Below are 8953 nucleotides of genomic sequence, written 5' to 3'. Positions count from 1 at the left end.
GTGAGTGCTGGCACTCCGGCGAAGCCAAACGGGGCCGATTCCGGCACGATATCGGCGTCTTTCTACGTGCTCGCCGGCGACCGTCGCACGAGTACGGCAAAGTGCGTCTGCCGGGGCGGGGTTTGCGACGCGTACGCAATAGTGAGAACCGTCGCTCGGATGTTCGTCGTCTTTCGCCGAGCCAGTGCTGGCAATCCGGCGAAGCCGAACGGAGCCGATTCGGGCACGATATCGGCGTCTTTCCACGTGCTCGCCGGCGACCGTCGCACGAGTACGGTAAACCGCGTCAGCCGGGGCGGAGTTCGGGACGCCGATGCGAAAGTGGGAAGCGCCGCTCGGATCTTCGCCGTTTTTGGAGGAGTCAGTGGCGGCACTCCGGTGAAGCCAAGGTGCGCCAATTCGCGCACGATATCGGCGTCTTTCGACGTGCCCGCCGGCCACCGTCGCACGAGTACGGCAAACCTCGTCTGCCGGGGCGGGGTTTGCGACGCCGACGCAAAAGTGGGAACCGCCGCTCGGATGTTCGCCGTTTTTGGCAGAGTGAGTGCTGGCACTCCGGCGAAGCGAAAGAGCGCGAATGCGCCCACGAAAGTGGCGTGTTTGGACGTGCTTGACGACGACCACCGCAGGAAAACGAAAAACCACGTCAGCCGGGGCGAGCGACCCATGGCGGTCTGGGTGCTTATCGCTGCTATTATAGGGGCACCCCGGCAGACGCAAAAAAAAAAAAAATTTTTTTCGACATTCTTTTTTGCTCGTCGACCTCGGGTGACCCAGGTCGCAGTGGGAGCCGCGCACGAAAGCGGCGTCGCGAGACGGCTTCGCGGTCGCTAGTCGCACGAGCTCGGCAACCGCGTCTGCCGGGGCGGAGTTCGGGACGCCGACGGCTAAGTGGGAACCGCCGCTCGGATGTTCGCCGTTTGTGGCCGAGTGAGTGCTGGCACTCCGGCGAAGCCAAACGGGGCCGATTCCGGCACGATATCGGCGTCTTTCTACGTGCTCGCCGGCGACCGTCGCACGAGTACGGCAAAGTGCGTCTGCCGGGGCGGGGTTTGCGACGCGTACGCAATAGTGAGAACCGTCGCTCGGATGTTCGTCGTCTTTCGCCGAGCCAGTGCTGGCACTCCGGCGAAGCCGAACGGAGCCGATTCGGGCACGATATCGGCGTCTTTCCACGTGCTCGCCGGCGACCGTCGCACGAGTACGGTAAACCGCGTCAGCCGGGGCGGAGTTCGGGACGCCGATGCGAAAGTGGGAAGCGCCGCTCGGATCTTCGCCGTTTTTGGAGGAGTCAGTGGCGGCACTCCGGTGAAGCCAAGGTGCGCCAATTCGCGCACGATATCGGCGTCTTTCGACGTGCCCGCCGGCCACCGTCGCACGAGTACGGCAAACCTCGTCTGCCGGGGCGGGGTTTGCGACGCCGACGCAAAAGTGGGAACCGCCGCTCGGATGTTCGCCGTTTTTGGCAGAGTGAGTGCTGGCACTCCGGCGAAGCGAAAGAGCGTGAATGCGCCCACGAAAGTAGCGTATTTGGACGTGCTTGACGGCGACCGCCGCAGGAGTACGAAAAACCACGTCAGCCGGGGCGAGCGACCCACGGCGGTCTGGGTGCTTATCGCTGCTATTATAGGGGCACCCCGGCAGACGCAGAAAGAAAAAAAAAAATGGGGACATGGCGTGCGTCACCGTGCGGCTTCGCAGCGTTGCCGAAGTCGCCGAGCCCTTCGACTGAGCCGAACGGCGGACAGGGAACGTTGGTCGGCCGTTCTAACCTGTCGGTGCCACGCCGAGACGTCGTTAAGGAAAACCGCGTCGTGGGCCTCTACGACGCCGTCGAGTCGTTGTACGTTTGGTGTCCAGCGTGTCGGCGGCGAGTAGCGGACACGTCGTTCACGACTTCGGTCTTTCGCAGTCGACGCGAACTTGCGGAGAGTCGTGGTGCCTCACGTTTTCGGCAGAAACCGCGGCGGAATTTTCCCGTGCGTGCGCGCACGACCTCGGTGCTGTGCCGTCAGCGTAGTGTTGCACAAACTCGTGGCCTACCCAAGGTGCGGTACGTTTGCGGCCGTATCCTCGGTGGGAATTTCGTGAGTAGGGTCGCAAATTCTACGACCTCGGCGGGTTTGAGAGCGACGTAGACTTGTGGCACGCTCAACATGCCACACGTTTCGGGGCACACCCGCGGTGAAATTTTCTCGAGTACGCTCGTATTAGGGCCCAAGGAGGTCTGGGTACTTATCGCTGCTATTATGTGGGGGTTCTCGTGAGCGGCGTACGCGAAAGCGACCGGGTGTCTGATATGCGGCGGGCTTCGGCCTCGTCAAGCGTGTCCTCGGGTCTGCTCCAGGGGAATCCACGGCAGTCGTCTGCAGCCTCATCCGCTTGATGCGTTAGGGGCTGGTTGTCGGACGGTGCCGTTTTACCACGATATCGAGGTGTGTTCCGTGTCGTCCTCGGGCGATTCAGATGCGAAAGCGCCGAAGACGCGGGCGTGACCCGTCGTCTGGCGGCTTTGCAGTCTCGGCTCCGTTGCTAGTTCCGGCCGGTCCACCGACAGTGCAGCGGGCTTGGGCAACCCGCACGGCGCGACCGAGTCGATGCAACGAAAAAGAGCGAGCATGAACGTGCTTCTTGCCGCACGGCTCCCACTCGTCTTTCGGGAAGGTTGTGCCGTAGCGAGCTCGAACGCCGTCATCTCGGAGTGCAAAATAAGCGTGTTGGGGCGCCTGAAGGTGGCCTCCGCCGCACACAGACTGCGTCCGGCCCGCCGAGGGCGAGGACGGACGCGCAGTCGAACGATTACCTGGTTGATCCTGCCAGTAATCATATGCTTGTCTCAAAGATTAAGCCATGCATGTCTAAGTACATGCCGAAATAAGGCGAAACCGCGAATGGCTCATTAAATCAGTTATGGTTCCTTAGATCGTTTCTTCCTACTTGGATAACTGTGGCAATTCTAGAGCTAATACATGCAGTGAGCCTGGAGCCCTTTGGGTAACGGGTGCTTTTATTAGACCAAGATCGATCGGGTTTCGGCCCGTATTGTGTGGTGACTCTGGATAACTTTGTGCTGATCGCATGGCCACGAGCCGGCGACGTTTCTTTCAAGTGTCTGCCTTATCAACTTTCGATGGTAGGTTACTTGCTTACCATGGTTGTTACGGGTAACGGAGAATCAGGGTTCGATTCCGGAGAGGGAGCCTGAGAAACGGCTACCACATCCAAGGAAGGCAGCAGGCGCGCAAATTACCCACTCCCGGCACGGGGAGGTAGTGACGAAAAATAACAATACGGGACTCTTTTGAGGCCCCGTAATTGAAATGAGTACACTCTAAATCCTTTAACGAGGATCAATTGGAGGGCAAGTCTGGTGCCAGCAGCCGCGGTAATTCCAGCTCCAATAGCGTATACTAAAGCTGCTGCGGTTAAAAAGCTCGTAGTTGGATCTCAGTTCCAGACGAGTAGTGCATCTACCCGATGCGACGGCTCGGACTGAACATCATGCCGGTTCTTTCTTGGTGCACTTCATTGTGTGCCTCGAGATGGCCGGTGCTTTTACTTTGAAAAAATTAGAGTGCTCAACGCAGGCGAGTCGCCTGAATAAACTTGCATGGAATAATAGAACAAGACCTCGTTTCTGTTCTGTTGGTTTTTGGAATACGAGGTAATGATTAAGAGGGACGGACGGGGGCATTCGTATTGCGGCGCTAGAGGTGAAATTCTTGGACCGTCGCAAGACGAACTACTGCGAAAGCATTTGCCAAGAATGTTTTCATTGATCAAGAACGAAAGTCAGAGGTTCGAAGGCGATCAGATACCGCCCTAGTTCTGACCATAAACGATGCCAACCAGCGATCCGCCTGAGTTACTCAAATGACTCGGCGGGCAGCTTCCGGGAAACCAAAGTATTTGGGTTCCGGGGGAAGTATGGTTGCAAAGCTGAAACTTAAAGGAATTGACGGAAGGGCACCACCAGGAGTGGAGCCTGCGGCTTAATTTGACTCAACACGGGAAAACTTACCCGGCCCGGACACTGGGAGGATTGACAGATTGAGAGCTCTTTCTTGATTCGGTGGATGGTGGTGCATGGCCGTTCTTAGTTGGTGGAGCGATTTGTCTGGTTAATTCCGATAACGAACGAGACTCTAGCCTATTAAATAGGTGCGGGGTTCCCAGCACCTTACAACCTTCTTAGAGGGACAAGCGGCTCCTAGCCGCACGAAACAGAGCAATAACAGGTCTGTGATGCCCTTAGATGTCCGGGGCCGCACGCGCGCTACACTGAAGGAAGCAGCGTGTCTTTATCCCTGTCTGAAAAGACTGGGTAACCCGTGGAACTTCTTTCGTGATTGGGATAGGGGCTTGCAATTGTTCCCCTTGAACGAGGAATTCCCAGTAAGCGCGAGTCATAAGCTCGCGTTGATTACGTCCCTGCCCTTTGTACACACCGCCCGTCGCTACTACCGATTGAATGATTTAGTGAGGTCTTCGGACCGATGTCCGGCGCGGCCTTTCGGTTGCGCCGGTCTGTTGGAAAGATGACCAAACTTGATCATTTAGAGGAAGTAAAAGTCGTAACAAGGTTTCCGTAGGTGAACCTGCGGAAGGATCATTAACGGATTGTGAAGGGTGAGCGCCTCAGCTGCGTCTGCGCCCGACACTTTCTGCCGCTGACCCCGTTTGGACGCGGGGTCGGCTTTTCCCCACGGGGCTGCCTGAATGTGGAGCGGCACCCCGTGACAAATTGTTGCGCCCAGCGGACGCCAACACCGCGACCTTGGACGGTCGGCCAGGTGGCGGACGCGGGTACAAACGGCGCAACGCACTCATAGGTCGGCTTTCGACCCGCCACTGCACCGTGGCTCGAAGCGCTCGAAATGCGCGACCCGACCGCTGCGGGACCGCCTAGTACTGTAAACAGGAGCGGCGGAGCGCGAACGGCGAGTCGTGGTTACGTCGGTAGAAGGCGAGGCTGCGCGTTCCCGAAACGCCAGCCGAGTGCCCTCCCGACCGTTCGAGCGTGCAAGAACGAGACCCGACAATCGCGCGGCGACTGCCAAGTACGAGAGGAACGGCACAAGCGTCGGCGGTCGGTCAAGGAACTGGCGATGTGACGGGTCCGCTGTGCACCAGTGCATACCGTCCCGCCGTCCGCGGCAAGCGCCTCCGCGTCCTCGGGTGACGGAGGCTGCCGGTCGGTTCTTGCAGGCGAGGGATCTCGCTGGCACCGGTTCGCGTTGACGCGCGGCCGGTCATGGCACGGCGATGCGACGGCCGAGGTGCGCAGTACTCGATGGAGGAACCGCACGCTCCGATGACCGTCCCGCCCTCCGCGGCGTATGCGTACCGACCGTAATGGTTGCAGCAGCGCCGGCCGGCTTTTGAATTCGCCACACGAAACACGGTGCGAGATCGCGGTTAGGGGAGCGTCGACGTTGCCAGGCGTTTTGCTTGCTGCCGAGGGAAAGGCGGCACGGCCACGTCGCGCTCGTCGCGATTAGCGGGTCTGCGCGCTTTGGGAAGGTGCCGCAACGACTTGCCGAAAGAGGAAGCACGGAAGAACGAGGGACTTGGACGTCCCGACAATTGAACGCACTTGCGGCCAGGCCCTTGCTGGCTTCGTTCTTCCGCCTCGAGTAGGCTCGTACGCGGCTCCGGCGCCGAAAGTGGTCCTTGGCACCGACTTCGGTGGACGTGGGAAGTGCCGCGCAAGTACGGCGCGCCTGGCTCCACCTGTTGGCTAAAGTAGGCAGCCGGATCGGCATTTTGGTGTGCGGTGGCAAACCGTGGATGCGAAAAAAGCTTGTGCGATTTCGTGGAACAAAAAGCGGGGGTCCCCCTTTTTATGCGGAGGAGACCGACCCGCCCGCCGTGGTGAACCGCGACGCCACGGTAAAAACGGGAGAGGCTTGTCGATGGGACCGTGCATCCCGCGCTCCACGGAGGCCGGGAGGCGGCCGCCCGAGGAAATGTGTAGCCGTCGAGGCCCGCATCTGCGTGCACTCTTATCCAAATGGGTGTACCGCAGGCATTTTCTGGTTAGGCGGGCCAATGAGAGCGAGCACACAACGATACCTACGGGTCCGGCTTGGAGAACCGGCTTCGACGCCTCCCGAGTATTTATAGAGGGGTGGACCACGAAAGCACTCGCAAGTAGCGGAAGCGAAACGCCGTCCGAAACACACCGTTTGCTCGATTTGCGGCAGCCGAAAAAGGCGCGGCAGAGTTTTGGAGTCCAAGCGTGCGCTGAAAAGCGCCCTTCTTGGCCACTGTTTGGCCGTAGTGCCAGAAACGTTTGGTTTTGACTGTACGGAATTGAACAAACACTTTTTCACGACTCTAAGCGGTGGATCACTCGGTTCTCGGGTCGATGAAGAACGCAGCCAGCTGCGAGACTTGGTGTGAATTGCAGGACACACTGAGCACTGATTCTTTGAACGCACATTGCGGCCTTGGGTCTTCCCTTGGCTTCGTCTGTCTGAGGGTCGGATCACATATCAAGAGAGCCTTCGGCGCACAAGGGAACGTGAGCCGTCGACTCGTTTTGACCGCGTCGGCAACACGGACAGCACGCTGAACACCTCACAGCGAGCGCCAACAGCGGCCACTCAAGGGCGAGACGGTGGCGACCGTCGTGCCAGAGCCCAACCGAAACGGGGGCGACCGACTGCATTGAGGATGTGGCACCTCGTTGAGACCGCCGCAGGACTTCGAGTCGGAAGGAAGCCTGCAGGGAAAGTGCGGTCGAGGTTGCGTACTCCTCTCTGCGACCGGGCGCGCAAGAGCTGCGAGAGCCACGGACGCGCAACTTTAACGCACGGTAAACACGAGGAGCGAAAGCCGGCCAGCAAAGCTTCTCCAGCCGTGCGCAAAGTGCGCGAGATCGCAGCCTTGCGTTGCGCTTGTTGCCCTCGAAGTAAGCAGGGTGTCCCGTAGACCGGGCGCTCGAACACGCTGCGGGGCCGTGCCTCCTCCAGGCTTTGCCGCGCGAACAGGGAACGTTCGCGCGCAAAGCGCAGGGAGGTGAGGAGGCTGCGCCCGACGTTTGCGGTTCGCTGCGTACGCGGTTGATGCGGAGAGCACGGCGCGACGACTTGCCGCGAAGCGGAAAAAGTCTCCCGCACGAGTTGGCGAAACGTTGGCGAAGCTTAAGGCGTTCTCGTCGTAGTCCGCCGTCGGTCTAAGTGCTTCGCAGTTCCCGTCCCGTTCAAAAAACTGGGCCACTCCAGTTGGGGCGGGGGCGACGCTACACGAGACGATGCCTCTCGCCAGGCTGCGTGGCTGCCCTTGCGGCGGCGGCGACTGGCCTCGGCGGTGTTTGGGCTTTCGACACGGTCGTTTATCACGCAACTGCTCGGACGACGCACGCGCGCAGCGGAATGCCGCTTGCCAGCCTTGTGAAGATGTGACCCTGTACAGGGTTGCGGGCGCACTTGGTAGGGCGTCGTACTCGGTTCGCGATGGGTTTACGAACGTGTCCCGTCACTTCCACGTCACACCGGTTGTGCGCCGCACGCGTGCAGCGGGGAAGCCGATTGCCAGCCTTGTGAAGAAGTGGCCCTGTACAGGGTTGCGGGCGCACTTGGTAGGGCGAGCGCACGCGGTCGTGCAGGAAGTTGATGGAAGCGAATGTATCCGCTGTCGACCTCAGATCAGGCGAGACAACCCGCTGAATTTAAGCATATCACTAAGCGGAGGAAAAGAAACCAACAGGGATTCCCCGAGTAGCTGCGAGCGAAACGGGACCGAGCCCAGCACCGAATCCCCCGTCCTTGCAGGCGGTCGGGAAATGTGGTGTATGGGAGGCGACGTTCTCGGGTGTTTGCGACGGTGCAAGTCCCCCTGACAGGGGCTTGTCCCAGAGTGGGTGCCAGGCCCGTCTCCGCCGTTGCGCGCCCGGGATGGAGCCTCCCGTGAGTCGGGTTGCTTGAGAGTGCAGCCCTAAGTGGGTGGTAAACTCCATCTAAGGCTAAATACGACCGAGAGACCGATAGTTCACAAGTACCGTGAGGGAAAGTTGAAAAGAACTTTGAAGAGAGAGTTCAAGAGTACGTGAAACCGCTTAGAGTAAAACGGGTGGGCCCTCGAAGCTCGAAAGCGGTGGGATTCAGTCTCCGGACGATCGCGGAGCCGGCGGCGTCAGGTAAACGGTCCCCTTCGGGGGACTGTTCCGGCTGCTGGCACGCAGACGCGGTCTCCGGGGTGCGCACTTCCCACCGCCGGTAGGACGCCGCGACGGACGCGGGTCAAAGGGAACAAGCACGACTTTGAGTCCGGCAGTGGAGGTGACCTGCCCGTCTCTTCGGAGACGGCACGCGGGAGTTATACCACGCCGTGCACGAAAAGTTCGTCACCCCGTCCAGGCCCCATGGGCTTCTCCCGGTTGTCGGGAGGCCCGAACGATGACGCCCTCCGGAAACGGAGCGGAGAACCCGCTGGGCAAGCTTGTCGTCTCCTGCTGTCCGGGTTGGTCCCGCGGCGGCGGGTTGGCCGGCGAGAAGCCTCTGCGAGCGGGGCTATTCTCCCGCGGAGGCGCTATCGTGGTTTGCGGCGAGTAGGTCGGTAACCCACCCGACCCGTCTTGAAACACGGACCAAGGAGTCTAACATGTGCGCGAGTCAATGGGTCTCCCGAAACCCAATGGCGCAATGAAACGTGAAGGCCCCTAGCGGGCTGCGTTGCGATCCCGGACCGCACAGGGGTCCGATAAAGGGCGCAGCAACGGCCCGTCCCAGGCGCTCACACGTCGCCGGGGCGGAGCGAGAGCGCACACGTTGGCACCCGAAAGATGGTGAACTATGCCCGGGCAGGACGAGGCCAGAGGAAACTCTGGTGGAGGTCCGAAGCGATTCTGACGTGCAAATCGATCGTCCGATCCGGGTATAGGGGCGAAAGACCAATCGAACCATCTAGTAGCTGGTTCCCTCCGAAGTTTCCCTCAGGATAGCTGGCG

The 8953-nt window shown here is 60.1% G+C and overlaps 2 non-coding genes across 2 annotated transcripts; both read left to right on the top strand.

The window, feature by feature from the left end:
* The first annotated feature begins 2800 nt into the window (after nt 1–2800).
* LOC142795734 (small subunit ribosomal RNA) lies at nt 2801–4615 on the top strand. Its single transcript, XR_012893266.1, has one exon. It is a non-coding gene; the product is annotated as a small subunit ribosomal RNA (ribosomal RNA).
* Nucleotides 4616–6335: 1720 nt separating this feature from the next.
* On the top strand, nt 6336–6488 carry LOC142795731 (5.8S ribosomal RNA). The gene has a single exon (XR_012893263.1). It is a non-coding gene; the product is annotated as a 5.8S ribosomal RNA (ribosomal RNA).
* Nucleotides 6489–8953: the final 2465 nt, after the last annotated feature.

Source organism: Rhipicephalus microplus, unplaced genomic scaffold (genome assembly GCF_043290135.1).
Source record: "Rhipicephalus microplus isolate Deutch F79 unplaced genomic scaffold, USDA_Rmic scaffold_830, whole genome shotgun sequence".
Lineage (NCBI taxonomy): Eukaryota > Metazoa > Arthropoda > Arachnida > Ixodida > Ixodidae > Rhipicephalus > Rhipicephalus microplus.
Note: the sequence above shows the minus strand (reverse complement) of the source record. Positions and strands in the feature narration are given on the sequence as shown.